Source organism: Piliocolobus tephrosceles, chromosome 19, assembly GCF_002776525.5.
Source record: "Piliocolobus tephrosceles isolate RC106 chromosome 19, ASM277652v3, whole genome shotgun sequence".
Taxonomy (NCBI): Eukaryota; Metazoa; Chordata; class Mammalia; order Primates; family Cercopithecidae; genus Piliocolobus; species Piliocolobus tephrosceles.
In genome coordinates this window covers 16,430,521-16,445,700 of record NC_045452.1, presented here as the reverse complement: position 1 = coordinate 16,445,700, position 15,180 = coordinate 16,430,521, and the positions used below count along the sequence as shown (strand labels likewise).

General features: G+C 44.2%; 1 pseudogene; it reads left to right on the top strand.

Annotated features, from left to right (window-relative positions):
• Positions 1 to 9,205: 9,205 nt before the first annotated feature.
• LOC111524221 lies at positions 9,206 to 10,971 on the top strand (annotated as a pseudogene).
• The last annotated feature ends 4,209 nt before the right edge of the window (positions 10,972 to 15,180 follow it).

The window sequence follows — 15,180 nt, the reverse complement described above, 5'->3', positions numbered from 1 at the left end:
TTGGGAGGCCGAGGCCAGTGCATCACGAGGTCAGGGAATTGAGACCATCCTGGCCAACATAGTAAAACCTCATCTCTACTAAAAATGCAAAAATTAGCCGGTCATGGTGGTGCATGCCTGTAGTCCCAGCTACTCAGGAGGCTGAGGCAGGAGAATCACTTGAACAAAGGAGGTAGAGGTTGCAGTGAGCCGAGATCACGCCACTACACTCCAGCCTGGGCATATGAAGTTCTAGAAGATGCAAAACTTGCCTGCAGTGATAGGCCTCAGATCAGTGGGTATCTGGGCTGGGAAGCAAGGAGAGTTGATAGAGAAGAGGCAAGAGAGAACTTTCTGGGGTGATGGGAATATTCTATGCCCTCACTAGTTATATGGGTGGATACATATAACAAAATGCTTCATACTCTTCACTTAAAATGGATGCACTCATTTATTGTATCTAAATTCTACCTCAATAAATTTGATTTTTAAATGCTCTCTTCTACTGTATAACCAAGTATTCTTTCGAACATTCATGTGCAGGTGGGGATGGAGCTGGGTATAACTAATGCCTCCTAGGATGTCCACAACCTACAGAGATTCAAAGATTCAAACCTTCCCTACGCTCCTACTGGTAACACCCTTCAGCTGGCTCATCCCTAGTGGCACCAAGGGGCCCCATATTAAATGAGCGAGCATCTAGAGCAAGTCCAGGTTGGCCCTTTCTGTTCTCATCTGCCCCACAGAGAAGGGTACTGGTAGTGAATAAAATCCAGCCTGGGTGAGCTGTGTCTCAAGAGTGGAGAGGGTGCTGGCATGCATCACCTTCTGGTATGCAGAAGTGGAAGCTGCCTGAAGACTCCTTGAAGGTAGGGCTGGGGCACAGATGCTGAAGACGGGTCATCCATTCAGGGAACTGTCATGAGTTTGGAAAACATGTCCTTCAATCCACCTGTGCAATCACATGCTAAGAAAGAATGTGGTTTTGGGCTGGCTCCAGGTCAGGACAGCATGTTGAGTCCTTCTGTGGCCCTAGAATGTTAATTCTCCTTTTCTCTTGGTCCTCTTCTCAGGCTCAGGTGGGTCTTATTTTAGGACCTCAAAACACAAAGGGTAAGACACCCTTCTGAGGACAGCTTCCACAGACTCTTTGTGCCGGATAAGAGAGACCACCTGCAGTAACCTCAGAATGTCCTACGTTCCCCCTGGCTTTATGTTTGAACTCTGAGTCTTTACTCTTTAACTCATAGACCTCAGCAAGTCTATGTTGTGTTCTGGTACCTTCTTTGGTGAAATGAGGGGTACAAATTTATTTTGTAATAGGACTCTTGATTCATTTCTTTAAACATCTGTATTCCCAGGAGAGTGGCAGCTTTTTGAGGGTAGGGATAGTGTCCTGTTCATCTCTTACCTGTATATTCTAGCATAAGCTATGCGATGTTTACTGAATGAGCATAATGAGCATTTACTTTCTAAGCACTGCTCCATATATTAACTATCATTAGCGGACAACAATAAAGAGAAGACATACTGTTTTTTTCCTCGAGAAACATGTTCTCCCATCATGATGATAAGACATTTCCACGAAAAACAATAAGGGAAAAACACAAGTGAGTACAGACTTGGCTCCTGACTTTCTTACAGTCAATTTCCCATTCATGCTCTGGGAAGGCGGAAAGTGGAAGTGATCTTTTCAGGCTGCAGGTATTACGAGTGTTGTCATGGAGGAAGTATGGTTTGACCCAGTGCTTGGTGGATTGGTGTATTTTAGGTAGATATGAAGGAAAAGGGGAGCAATTCTCAGCAGGAGACTGGGCATAAGTGAGGCTTAGAGATGTGCATTATTACAGCCTGTAAGCAAATACCGCTGCCCATTATTTTCTCATTTGCAGCTGCAATGCTGGACTCTTGCTATATCTAATTTTTTATTATGCAGGAAGTTTTAAAGAGGCACTAATTTGTCTTGTAGATCATTCTTTCTTTAAGAATAACTTATGGGATAGTGTATAGACCAGGGAGCACTTTCTGTTGCAAAGAGATATCAAGACTTTTGATCCTGGGTAACAAGTGCTACACTGAGAGCCTAGAAACAAAGATTCGAATCCCAACCCCGCCAGTGACTTGCTGTGTCCCCACCAGCAGGTCCTCTCTACACGCATCAGGCTTCTGGCCCTTCCTCTTTGGATGTCTTCTACATGTACACAGTTGGAGCATTTACTTATTTTGTTTAGGAAATCAACACGATTCCCTAAACAATCTGAGCAATTGCTTAGCCAAATGAGACTCTGTCATCTCCAATAGAATTCGCATCTCAAATGCATTCCAGACTCCCTATTACTCAGGAATCTGAGTCTCCTTTAGCAAAGTGTTCTCTGAAATGGCAATGTGAAGAGCTGGGTTTGAATGTCTGCTCTATGAGAACCGTGACATCAGACTCTTCCATCTCAGTTCTGCCATCTATAAACCCAGAGCGAAGGACCCAGTGATCCACCACTCACAAATCCCTGATACGCTTCTGTAACTTGCAGCATGCTCAATTTTAATTTTTCCCTGTCTTTACCTATACCCTGCACCCGTAGGAGCCAAGATTCCTCTCTGTTAGATGTTTTGCTTTGCCACTTCTGGAATTATTCTTAAAAATACTGTTTTGACTGTTCTCTTTATCCATGTTTTTCCCTCTGTGTGAAATGCCCTTTCCTCTCCTCTCTTTCTCTGCCTGCAACAACCTTGGTAACTACACTTATTATATTGTCCTGTAATTATGTATTTAGGCCCTTATAAAAGTATCCAAATGTTTGAATGAGAAAAATGAACCTTTCCCCTTCTTCAAACATAGTCCTTAGTACTTTTTCTACCACTGCACTACACTGCATACCTCTTGGGCAACTCTGCCTTGTCTCATTCTTCGGCATTACAAGTGCACACAGCGATGCCAGACAGCACACAGAAGACACTTAAAAAAAGTTGGTTGGAAGAATGACTACTAGCATTCCACTGTTTGTCACAGAACTCAATGTAATTATTTTAATTCAAGATGGAGCAAAGCGCAATTAAGAGAGTCAAGTTGCTTTGCTGCCAAAAATATATTAAAATCCCAAACCGTAAAATAATTATCTTCTTGGCTTCCTTGCTGCTGTTGTCTATGATGAAAGCATGCTATGACAAGCACAGTAGCTCAGAAACAGTGGAGCTCGGTAGGGAAGGAAGGGTATGGGTATTGAAACCAACAGTGAAGTGCAAATTTCAGCTCTTTCACTCACTTGAGAACTGATTTTGGACATGTTTTTGTCATCCATAAAATGGAGATGATACTTGTGCCTGCCTCATCCGATTTTATGAAGAACTAATGACTGAATCCATGTAAAGTGCTTAGAAAAATGCCTGATACCACATGCACGCGTATGTTTATTGTGGCACTATTCACAACAGCAAAGACTTGGAACCAACCCAAAGGCCCATCAGCGACAGACTGGATAAAGAAAATGTGTCACATATACACCATGGAATACCATGCAGCCATTATAAAGGATGAGTTCATGTCCTTTGCAGGAACATGGATGAAGCTGGAAACCATCATTTTCAGCAAACTAACACAAAAACAGAAAACCAAACACTGCATGTTCTCACTCATAAGTGAGAGTTGAACAACGAGAACACACATGGAGACAGGGAGAGGAATACCACACACTGGGGCCTGCTGGGGGCTGGGGGAGGGACAGTATTAGGAGAAATACCTAACGTAAATGATGAGTTGATGAGTGCAGCAAACCAACATGGCACATGTATACATATGTAACAAACCTGCACATTGTGCATATGTACCCTAGAACTTAAAGTATAATAATAAAGAAAGAAAGATGTCTAGTACAGGGCAGTACTTACAGTTAAATGTCAGCTTTATTCCTGAGCCCTCTGTTCCCGGAGAGTCCATGGGACAGAAGAAAGAAAAAGGTGGCAGAGTTCTGGGGTGTCTACGGCTCTGAGAAAGCAAGAAACCAGATACGTGAGCAGCACTAGGACAGAAGGGAGCCAGGAGGCGATCTCCAGTCTGAGTGTGTACGATGGGTTATCCCCAGCTTAGTTTCAGCCACACTCCCAGTTCCCCACAGAAGAACTCATGTGCCAGTGTGTGCAAATGCCACGTCCTAAGGCTACAGTGGTGAACAGGCTCATATCTGGGGATAATGTGCATTTGCACTATCAGTGGTAGGCTATGGCTACTGACCAGATTCTCACAAGGCTGGTCTTATCTCCAAGTGCCTCACTCACCCAAGAATCCTTCCTGGTATTCATACTATTCTTACTTTACATATAAATCAACTCCATGATAGCAAAAATAATGATAGCCAACATTTACTAAGTGTTTATAGTTTTCTAGATGCAAAATGTCTTCTATGAACCATCTTATTTAATCCTTAAAAGAAGCCCATGGGCTGGGCGTGTTGGCTGACGTCTGTGATCCCAACACTTTGGGAGGCCAAGGCAGGCAGATCATGAGGTCAAGACCATACTGGCCAACATGGTGAAACCCCGTTCTATTAAAAATACACAAATTAGCTGGGCATGGTGGTGGTGCACGCCTGTAGTCCCAGCTACTTGGGAGGCAGAGGCAGGAGAATCACTTGAACCCAGGAGGCGGAGGTTGCAGTGAGCCAAGACCCACCACTGCACTCCAGCCTGGTGACAGAGCAAGACTCTATCTCAAAATAAAATAAAATAAAATAAGGAAGCCTATGGAGCTATTTATAAATAAATATAATTCATTTTATAAATGAGACACTGAGACACAGAATCTATGCTGTCCTGGTGATGGCTCACACTGAGTTGCAAGAGCCAAAACAAGCGGACGGAGTTTTAGAAATTTTGTGGGTTAGTCGTTAAGCGCAGCTGTTGTTACAAATTAAATCATATAAACTTTCAATTAAATGAATTATATTTAAAATGGAAGCACGTATTCATAACACATAACTTTCTAGTTATTTTACTACATTTCACTATTATGTATACTTTTGAGGATATTTCTGTTAATTGTGTCTGTGTGGTAAAAATACTAGAAAATTGTATGATACTGCACACCACTTCTCACTGATACCATGTTGGTACTTTAAAGCAGGCCATAGTGAAAGTATTTACACCATGGAAAATGGAAGATGCTACTAGGCAGTCCTTCCTTCCTGCCTGCCTTCCTGCCTTCCTTCCTGCCTTCCTGTCTTCCTTCCTGCCTTCCTTCCTCCCTCCCTCCCTTCCTTCCTCCCTCCCTCCCTTCTTCCCTCTCTCCCTTTCTCTCTCTTTCTGTCTTTTGGAAAACTGGTCTTACATATTTACTAGCACACCACTGAGCAGAGAGATTAAGTAACTAGTCCAGGGCCTTCCCTCTGAGTGTTAAGACAAAGATTCAAACCCAGCCATTAACTCCAGCAACCATTCTATTAACCACATTCCTAGAAGACTAATACTGCTTACAAACAACTGAGTGTGTGTTTCATGAACCCACTTAATTGTTACCTGTCCTATACCCCATACCTTCTCTGATTTTTCACCTAGCTCTCCTCAACTCACAGAAATGTCTTTTTCCCGGTATTCTCTGATCTACCTCGGGTCCTGAGTAATCTCTAAACTCTGGCAGAGTAGGGCCTGTGGCTCTGTCTGATTTATCATTGTAATCCACCTTTCTAGGATAATGCTTGGCACTATATTCAATTTTTTTTCTTTGTACAGGGAATAAAAACAATTAATTATGTGCATGTATTATTTCTCCTTCTGGAGTGTATGCTCCTTAATAATTAGTTCTATGATTCATTTCTAAGACCAGCAGCCCAACACCAGGCACAGAGCCACATATAGATTAAATACTCAGTAGTTATTTATTTCAGTAAAAGTTACCAGAATTCAGGGATCAGCTTTTTTTCTTATAGCAAAGCCTCCTGAGAGCAGGTTTTGATGAAATTGGAAGAAGACTAGGAAAATTCAGGACCCCAAGTTTGAAAGTGTAGGATGACCTTGGTCATGGTGTAGGGGCAATAGCCCGAGGCATAGAGAATGGACAATATGTATAAGCGTATGATTGAGATTTAATGGGGCAAAGCACACTGGAAGGGTTGGCTGTGATAGCCACCTTGCCTGTCTTCTGCTTTGTTGAGGCTCAGCACTTCAGATAGCTAAGAGCAATGATGTCTGTGTATGTGTTTCACATTAAAACAAAACGTAATTTGTTGTGGTGAAAATAACCCTAGCTAGGGCCCAAGGAGACCTGCATTTGAATCCTGGATGTGTTAGATTGCCTTAATGATCCCAATTTTCTTCCATGTATTCACACCTTTGTCATATTCCTGTTCTGATTCTGGGCTCATCTATTTGACCTACGTTAGCCAATAAAAAAGTAACCATGTTCCAGTTACAGTATTTGCTTTGTCCAGTCGAATGAGACAGAAGTAATCATATGCCAGCTCCAAGACCATGTGCATGTTTCACTGTTCCCTTAACTGTGCTATCACTATGAGAAGGACTTCCCCTGATGATCCCAGCAAAAGGATGAGAGACACATAGAGTAAACTCAACCACAGTGGAAACCAGCCCAGATCAGCCAACCCCTGGCAAATATGCAGACTTTCTTTCCTTTTCTTTTTAGATGGAGTTTCACTCTTGTTGCCCAGGCTGGGGTGCAATGGCGTGATCTTGGCTCACTGCAAACTCTGCCTCCCAGGTTCAAGCGATTCTCCTGCCTCAGCCTCCCGAGTAGCTGGGACTACAGCCATGTACCACCACACCCAGCTAATTTTTGTATTTTTAGTAGAGACAGAGTTTCCCATGTTGGTCAGGCTGGTCTCGAACTCCTGACCTCAGGTGACCCACCTGCATCAGCCTCCCAAAGTGCTGGGAGTACAGTGTGAGCCGCCCCAAACCTGCAGATTTGTTACAAATCATAAAAGATTAATGTCTAAGTGGTTGAGTTGTGGAGTGGTTATATAGCAATAGCTAACTGACACAGTGGCCCTTCAGTCTTGGTCAGCTCTGACTGCCATATCATAGGCCAGGTGGCTTAAACAACAGAAGTGTATTTTCTCACAGTTGCAGAGGCTGGAAAGTCCAGATCAAGGTGCCAGCCAATTCAGTTCTTGGTGAGAGCTGTTTTTGTGGCTGGGGGATGGTTTGTTTCTTGCTCCATGCTCATACGGCCTTTCCTCAGTGCATGCAATTCAGAGAAAGGGCAAACAAGCAAGATTTCTGGTGTTTCTACTTGGAAATGGGATGGCAATCCAAACGGATCAGGGCCCCATCATTACGTCCTCTTTTAACCTTAATTACTTTCTTAGAAGACCTATCTTCAAATATAACCCCACTAGGGGTTAGGGCTTAGACACAGAAATTTTGGGAGAACATAAACATTTGGTCCATACTACCTCCCTTAGGATTCTTTTACTCATCTGAAAGATAAGGGTGTATGGTCATAATACACATCCAGCAAATACTTACTGAATCAAGAATATTGGACAACATATTTCTAAAAAAACATTTCAGGATGGTTTTTTCTTTTTTTGTTTCCATAAAGGCATCTAGAATTGATACGAGGGAAAAATGTCATCCTCTATTCTAATTAAACTGTCTGCAAGTAAGGAGGGGCATAGAGATGCCTAATATTTAAATACATGCCAGTACATTTAAGATTATTGAGCAGAGAACTCAGCTATTCCATTCAATTGTTCCTTCAGGTCCTGGATCAGCACTTGGCATAAAGTAGGTAATTCAATTACCTACTTTATTGAATTGAAAAAAAGTTATAGAATTGAAAAAAAATGACTGAGGTAATGAGTCAATCAGGTCTTGTGCCTGCCTATAGCTGTCCTCAAAAAGTTCAGGGAAATAAGGCAGGATACAATCTGAATCATGGGAAAGAACGGTCCTCTGCTTGACTAACAGGAAGTACAACGATGAAAACAGAGGAGGTGCTGAGCTGTCCTGATGGCTCAAGAGTTGCCTTGGGGCAGTCCAACTGGCACCTCCTTCCTGTTCCTCCTTCGTGATTACCACGCCATCCCACAGCATGTTAACTGCAACTGATTCCAAACCACACTGATGGTCACCCTTTGTTCTCCAAACCTAATTGTGCTTGTCCTCAGTATCTGCCTGATTGTTCAAATGAGAGATGAATCATCTCTTGCTTCTTTACATCCCACTCAATGGAGCCCACAGCTCCATTTCCCCACTGAAATGACAAAATCCAATTTGACCTTAATTGTAGCCACTGAGCTATCATTCGCTGGGGAGTGACCATGGGCCAGGCAGTGCTCGAGAGGACTAGTCTAAAAGATCTCACCTAATCCTCATCATGACCTTATGATGTGAGTATACTCTTTATATCATATTGATTAAATAGGGACTCAGAAGGGTTAAGTGATTTTCCTGGGGACACAGAGTTGGATAAAGGGATTTGCACCTAATCTGATGAATTTTAAAAACCCTGTCCTTTCCACATTGTCAAATTATCTCCAGTCCAGATGCTTTCTTCTCTTCTTTCTCCATTGTCTCTGTTCTGTGGAATCAGGCATTCACCTCTGCCCCCATGGTACCTGCACATCTGTCTACTATAGCTCTTATCATATGAGATGATAATTATTCACCTGCTTGACTAGTCTATCACTCTGCTAGCAATGTCTTATTCTCCCCTCTATTCTGTATTCTCAGGTCTTTGTCAGATATATAGTACCTGTTCCATAAATACTTTTAGAAATCAATTAAATTCCTTCATCTCTAATTACCAAACCTGTTATCTTTCACAGAGTAGAGGGTTACATCTGACATAAACTGTGAAGAAGAAGACAATCTCCCCTATCAGCCCATTATTTTCTGTAAGAACAAGCCTAGTTAACCACCCCCCATCCCTACAAAAGGGCCAGGGTTCTCTTCAGGTACTTCTGCTGTGAGACAAGAGTGGCAGAACGACTCCCACGCCCTGACAATTGGAAGAGGTCAGTTTCCCAAGGTGCCATCTGCTCCCATGGGTTTGGCCTGCCAGGGAAGAGCTCAGCAAATCCACCTGAAAGAGGGTGAAGGGTGATGAAGTCAGAGTGAGTGTTGGCTGACTGCCTGATTCCAGAGATTTACCCTCTTCCAGATGCTAGAAGCATCTTCACCCCATTTTCTTACTGCATTTTCCAGGCCTTGTAGTTACAGTATATTCTCTTTTAAAACAAACACAGACGCGACCCCATCTTTGTCAGTGCACAAAATGGCGCCCTACAGCCTACTGGTGATCTGGCTGCAGAAAGCTCTGGGCGTGCAGCAGTACCATGTGGCCTCAGTCCTGTGCCAACAGGCCAAGGTGGCGACGAGCCACTCTGAGTCCAAGTACATCCACTATGACCTGCTAGAGAAAAACATTAACATTGTTCGCAAACGATTGAACCAGCCTCTGACCCCCTAGGAGAAGACTGTGTATGGACACCTGGATGACCCCGCCAGCTAGGAAATCGAGTGGGGCAAGATGTACCTGCAGCAGCGGCCAGATAGTGTGGCCATGCAGGATGCGACGGCCCAGATGGCCACGCTGCAGTTCATCAGCAACAGGCTCCCAAAGTGACCGTGCCGTCCACCATCCACCGTGACCATCTGATGGAGGCCCAGCTCGGGAGTGAAAACGACCCACGCCGGGCCAAGGACATCAACCAGGAAGTTTATAATTTCCCGGCAAATGCAAGTGTCAGATATGGCGGGGGCTTCTGGAAGCCTGGATCTGGAATCATTCACCAGCTTATTCTGGAAAACTATGAATACCTTGGGGTTCTTCTGATTGACACTGACTCCCACACCCCCAGTGGTGGCAGCCTGGGGGCATCTGCATTGGAGTTGGGGGTGCTGAGCTGTGGGTGTCATGACTGGGATCCCCTGGGAGCTGAAGTGCCCCAAGGTGATTGGCGTGAAGCTGATGGGCTCCCTCTCTGGTTGGACTTCACCCAAAGATGTGATCCTGAAGGTGGCAGGCATCCTCACAGTGAAAGGTGGCACAGGTGCAATCGTGGAATACCACGGGCCTGGTGCAGACTCCATCTCCTGCACTGGCATGGCAATAGTCTGCAACACGGGCGCAGAAATTGGGGCCATCACTTTCGTGTTTCCTTACAACCACAGGATGAAGTAGTACCTGAGCAAGACCTGCCGGGCAGACATTGCATCTAACTGATGAATTCGAGGATCACTTGGTGCCTGACCCTGGCTGCCATTATGACCAACTAATTGAAGTTAACCTCAGTGAACTGAAGCCACACATCAATGGGCCCTTCACCCCTGACCTGGCTCCCCCTGTGGCAGAAGTGGGCAAGGTGGCAGAGAAGGAAGGATGGCCTCTGGACATCTGACTGGGTCTGATTGGCAGCTGCACCAATTCAAGCTATGAAGATATGGGGCACTCAGCAGCTGTGGCCAAGCAGGCACTAGCCCATGGCCTCAAGTGCAAGTCCCAGTTCACGATCACACCATGCTCTGAGCAGATCTGCACCACCATTGAGCAGGACAGCTAAGCATAGACCTTGAGGGATGTGGGCGGCATCGTCCTGGCCAATGCCTGTGGCCCCTGCATTGGCCAGTGGGACAGGAAGGACATCAAGAAGCAGGAGAAGAACATAACTGTCGCCTCCTACAACAGGAACTTCATGGGCTGCAAAGACACAAACCCTGAGACCCATGCCTTCGTCACATCCCCAGAGACTGTAACAGCCCTGGCCATTGCGGGAACCCTCAAGTTCAACCCAGAGACCAACTACCTGACAGGCAAGGATGGCAAGAAGTTCAAGTTGGAGGCTCCTGATGCAGATGGGCTTCCTCAAGCAGAGCTGGACCCAGGACAGGACACCTACCAGCACCCCTGCAAGGGCTACCACTGATCACATCTCGGCTGCTGGCCCCTGGCTCAAGTTCCGTGGGCACTTGGAAAACATCTCCAACAACCTGCTCATTGGTGCCATCAACATTGAAAATGGCAAGGCCAACTCTGTTTGAATGGTTCCGTGCCGGCAGTGCCCTCAACAGAATGAAGGAGCTGCAGCAATGACGGCGGCACCTCCTCACAACCCCCTGCCCACCTCACGCAGCGCTGGCGACATGTTCAAGTTCAGCTCCATGTGAGCCATCAGCGCCACCAGCCATGGCTTCTTACTCCAAGATGGCGTGACCAGACATGCTTCCTGCTCCCCGCTCAGCCCACGAGTGACTGTGGTTGGGGGGGTTCTTAAAATAACTTTTTAGTCCCCGCCTTCCTATTTTTAGTTTGGTTCAGATCTTAAGCAGCTCCATACAACTGTATTTATTTTTGATGACAAGACTCCCAGCTAAAGTTAAAAAGAAAAAAAAAATACGGTGGCTCATGCCTACAATCCAAGATCACCTCAGGTTGGGAGTTCGAAACCAGCCTGGCCAACATGGTGAAACCTCCGTCTCTACTAAAATCACAAAAATTAGCCGGGTGTGTGGTGTGCGCTTGTAATCCCAGCTACTGGGAGGCTGAGGCACAAGAATTGCTTGAACCTGGGAGGCAGAGGTTGCAGTGAGCTGAGAGTATTCCACTCCACTCTAGCCTGGGCAATAAGAGTGAGACTCTGTCTCAAAAAAACAAAACAAAACAAAACAAAACTACAATAAAACAAACAACAGTGATAATAATAGTAACCTTTAGTTTCCTATAAAACTTGGTTCTTGCTACATGCCTGCACTTTCCTGCCTTCAACCTCCCAGTTCAGCTGACCTTTAGTGATTCCATTCTCTCTGTCTTCCAGAATTCATGCCTGGGCACAAAAATTGCTTGCTATTCCAAAGAGGTAATTAAAGCAGGACGAGTCTGATTTCCTGAAGTGGGGAGAGCCAGACAACCTGGCTGTGAACTCAACCTAGCGTTTAAGTAATCCTTGAATTTGTTTGGCAAAAGCAAACCAGCAGTTACCCAAGATAAGAAATCAGGTAATTTTTTTTTTTTTTTTTTTTTTTTTTTTTCTCGCTTGCTTGCTGGCTTGCTTGCTTTTTTGCCTACGTGAGAGAAATTACTAAAAGATTCTTATCTTGCTTCCTAAATAATCAATCTTGCCCCAGCAGAAAACAAAACAAAACAAAACAAAACACGGCTGTGTTATGTTCTGCACTGGGATGTTTCAAAGAACAGGTCATGGCTGGGAGCCTTGGGAAACTGTTATGAGTGCAGCTGATGTGAGGCGGTAAACGCTCGAGTTTAGAGAAAATGAGTTTCTGTGGAGAAAGTAAAGCAAAATATCTCATGGTTTTAATCTTAGTATTTTCAGACTCATTTCTGTCCTTACTCCCCAAAGGTTTAGAATCTTAGGAACATGTGTCCAATGACTTCTAAAGCCAAATATGCAAGGTTAAACAAACTTTGCAGGTTACCTGCACTGCCCTCCATAAAACTGTCCTCACTTTGGACAGCAGTCACAGGTTCCAGAGCTCCCAGGTCCCGCTCCCTTCTAACCAGATGGCTACAAGCTCAGAGGCTCCCACTACCTCCTCAGATGTAATGTCACTAGAATGACTCAAAGAACTCTGGAAAGTGCTATACTTATTATTACAATGTTACTTTAGCCAAAATATACAAATCAAAACCAGCCAAAGGGAGAAGCATAGGGTGAGGTCTGGGAGGGTTCCCCACCTGAAGCTCCTGTCATCCCCAAAGATGTAACCTTCTCGCTACAGTGTGGAAAACTGCCAACCAGGGGAGCTCACTGGAACTGAAAAAAAATTTTTTTAATGGACAATGTAATAACTGTACATATTTATGGGGTGCATAGTGATGTTGTCATGCAAAAAATTCACAGCGATCAGAACAAGATTGGCATATCCATCATCTCAAACATTTATCTATGGCGAATACTATGGAGATTTCACAAAAAACTGCAAATAGAACTACCATATGACCCAGAAATCCCACTACTAGGCATTTATTCAAAGGACAGGAAATAAGTCTATCAAAGAGACATCTGCTCTCCCATGTTTATTGCAGTTTTATTCACAATAGCCAAAGCGTCCAACCTTGGTGTCCAACAACGGAGGAAGGAATAAAGACAATGGATAAAGACAATAGAATACTATCAGCCAGGCCAGGCGCAGAGGCTCATGCCTGTAATCCCAGCACTTTGGGAGGCCGAGACGGGCGGATCACAAGATCAGGAGTTCCAGACCAGCCTGGCCAACATGGTGAAACCCCATCTCTACTAAGAACACAGAAAGTAGCCAGGCGTGGTGGTAGGCGCCTGGAGTCCCAGCTACTCAGGAGGCTAAGGCAGGAGAATTGCTTGAAACAGGGAGGTGGAGGTTGCAGTGAGCTGAGATCGCACCACTGTACCCCAGCCTGGCGACAGAGCAAGACTCCATCTCAAAAAAAAAAAAAAAAAATACTATCAGCCATAAGAAAGACTGAAATCCTGTCACTTACTGCAACATGGATGGAACTGAAGGACATTATGTTTTTTTGCTTTTTTTTTTTTTTTTTTTTTTTGAGACAGAGTCTCGCTCTGTCGTCCAGGCTAGAGTGCCGTGGCCGGATCTCAGCTCACTGCAAGCTCCCCCTCCCAGGTTTACGCCATTCTCCTGGCTCAGCCTCCCAAGTAGCTGGGACTACAGGCGCCTGCCACCTCGCCCGCCTAGTTTTTTGTAATTTTTAGTAGAGACGGGGTTTCACCATGTTAGCCAGGATGGTCTCGATCTGTTGACCTCGTGATCCGCCCGTCTCGGCCTCCCAAAGTGCTGGGATTACAGGCTTGAGCCACCGCGCCCGGCTAGGACATTATGTTAAGAGACATACCACAGGAACGGGACCTCTTAGCAAAAAGTATCAGATGTAGCCTGAAGGGCCCATCATGAATAACAGACACTGCTATCACTGGGGAAATTCCAAGGGCTTAGAGGTTACCTCCCAGGTATGGTGAGATAAAGGCCAGCCGAATTTTCATTCATACAATGAGGAAATGCGAACTGAGACTTGAAGACCTGATGGATCTCACCATTCTACCTCTTCTCAGCCCTCATTTCTTTTGACCAAACTATCTTACCTGATTAAGGGGCTGTCGATCCAGCATAGGGTTCTGAGAGTCCAAACACTGGGGTCTCCTCTTAAATCGCCCGTCTCACTGCGTAATCTTAGAAAAGTCCCTTAATTTGTTGAGCTTGAGTTTCCCCAGTTATAAGTGAAAGTGTTAGACTATAATCCATGAGCTACATCAAACTGATAGTTCTATGGCTAAGCCACTAAAACTCTCTGAGACTAAATTTCCTCATCTTTAAAATAAGAAGACTAGATTAGATGATTTCTCCCTGAGCTAAAAATCCATGATTTTAGTACCTTACAACCTTTGCAAAGTGTAAGGAAAAGATGCATCAGCACTATTCCACATGGCAATTCTATTTTCTCGTTTATTGTCCTCTCCTGCCCCTGAAATAACAGAGTGGCTGCCTAATGTGTTATCGGGTGCCCCTTACACAGATGGATGCCAAAGATTTTCCCCTGTGTTTCTGGGGAAATAAAAGAAACAGAAAGTGGGAGGCAGAATAAATTTTAAAGGCTGGGTAAGGGACCAGCCAAGAAGGCATAACTGAAAGAATTTTTGTCCCTTAGGTAAATATTATTTTTGCACTAACTACATGTTGCAAAAAGAAAAGAACATTATATACAGGAAAAATACCTCAACTCCAAAATGTAGGCATTTTCAACTTGTTAGGCAAATGTACTTTCCTGAAGGCCCATGAACATTTTGTATTTAAAATAAAAGTAAATAAAAGCGATATGTTAATACTGCTGATGTCTCACACAGCGACAACAAGAAATGACCCATTGCTGGGTCATTTAGTTCATGTCTTCGTCATTGATCTTGACAATAAGACTATTTAGTTACTAGTGTGTCTGGCCTTCTGAATCAATAGCTCAAAAATTTTTGGATCACACACTCCCAAAAAGAGTTAAAAATGCATACTCCAAGTACCCCAAAATGTATGTCATTCATTTTTAAATTATGCATGCATCCTATTTTATTTAAATGTGTCTATTCAAATAGGCTTTATTACTTTTTGAAATCATGGTTTATGAAGATATAACAATTTAAAGATCTGGCTCAAAATTCAGTTTATTCTGATATTTGGTTTTAATGGTCATTGTATGACCTGCATATCCTGCATTAATAACCACCATTAATGGTTACCAAAATTATAAGAATA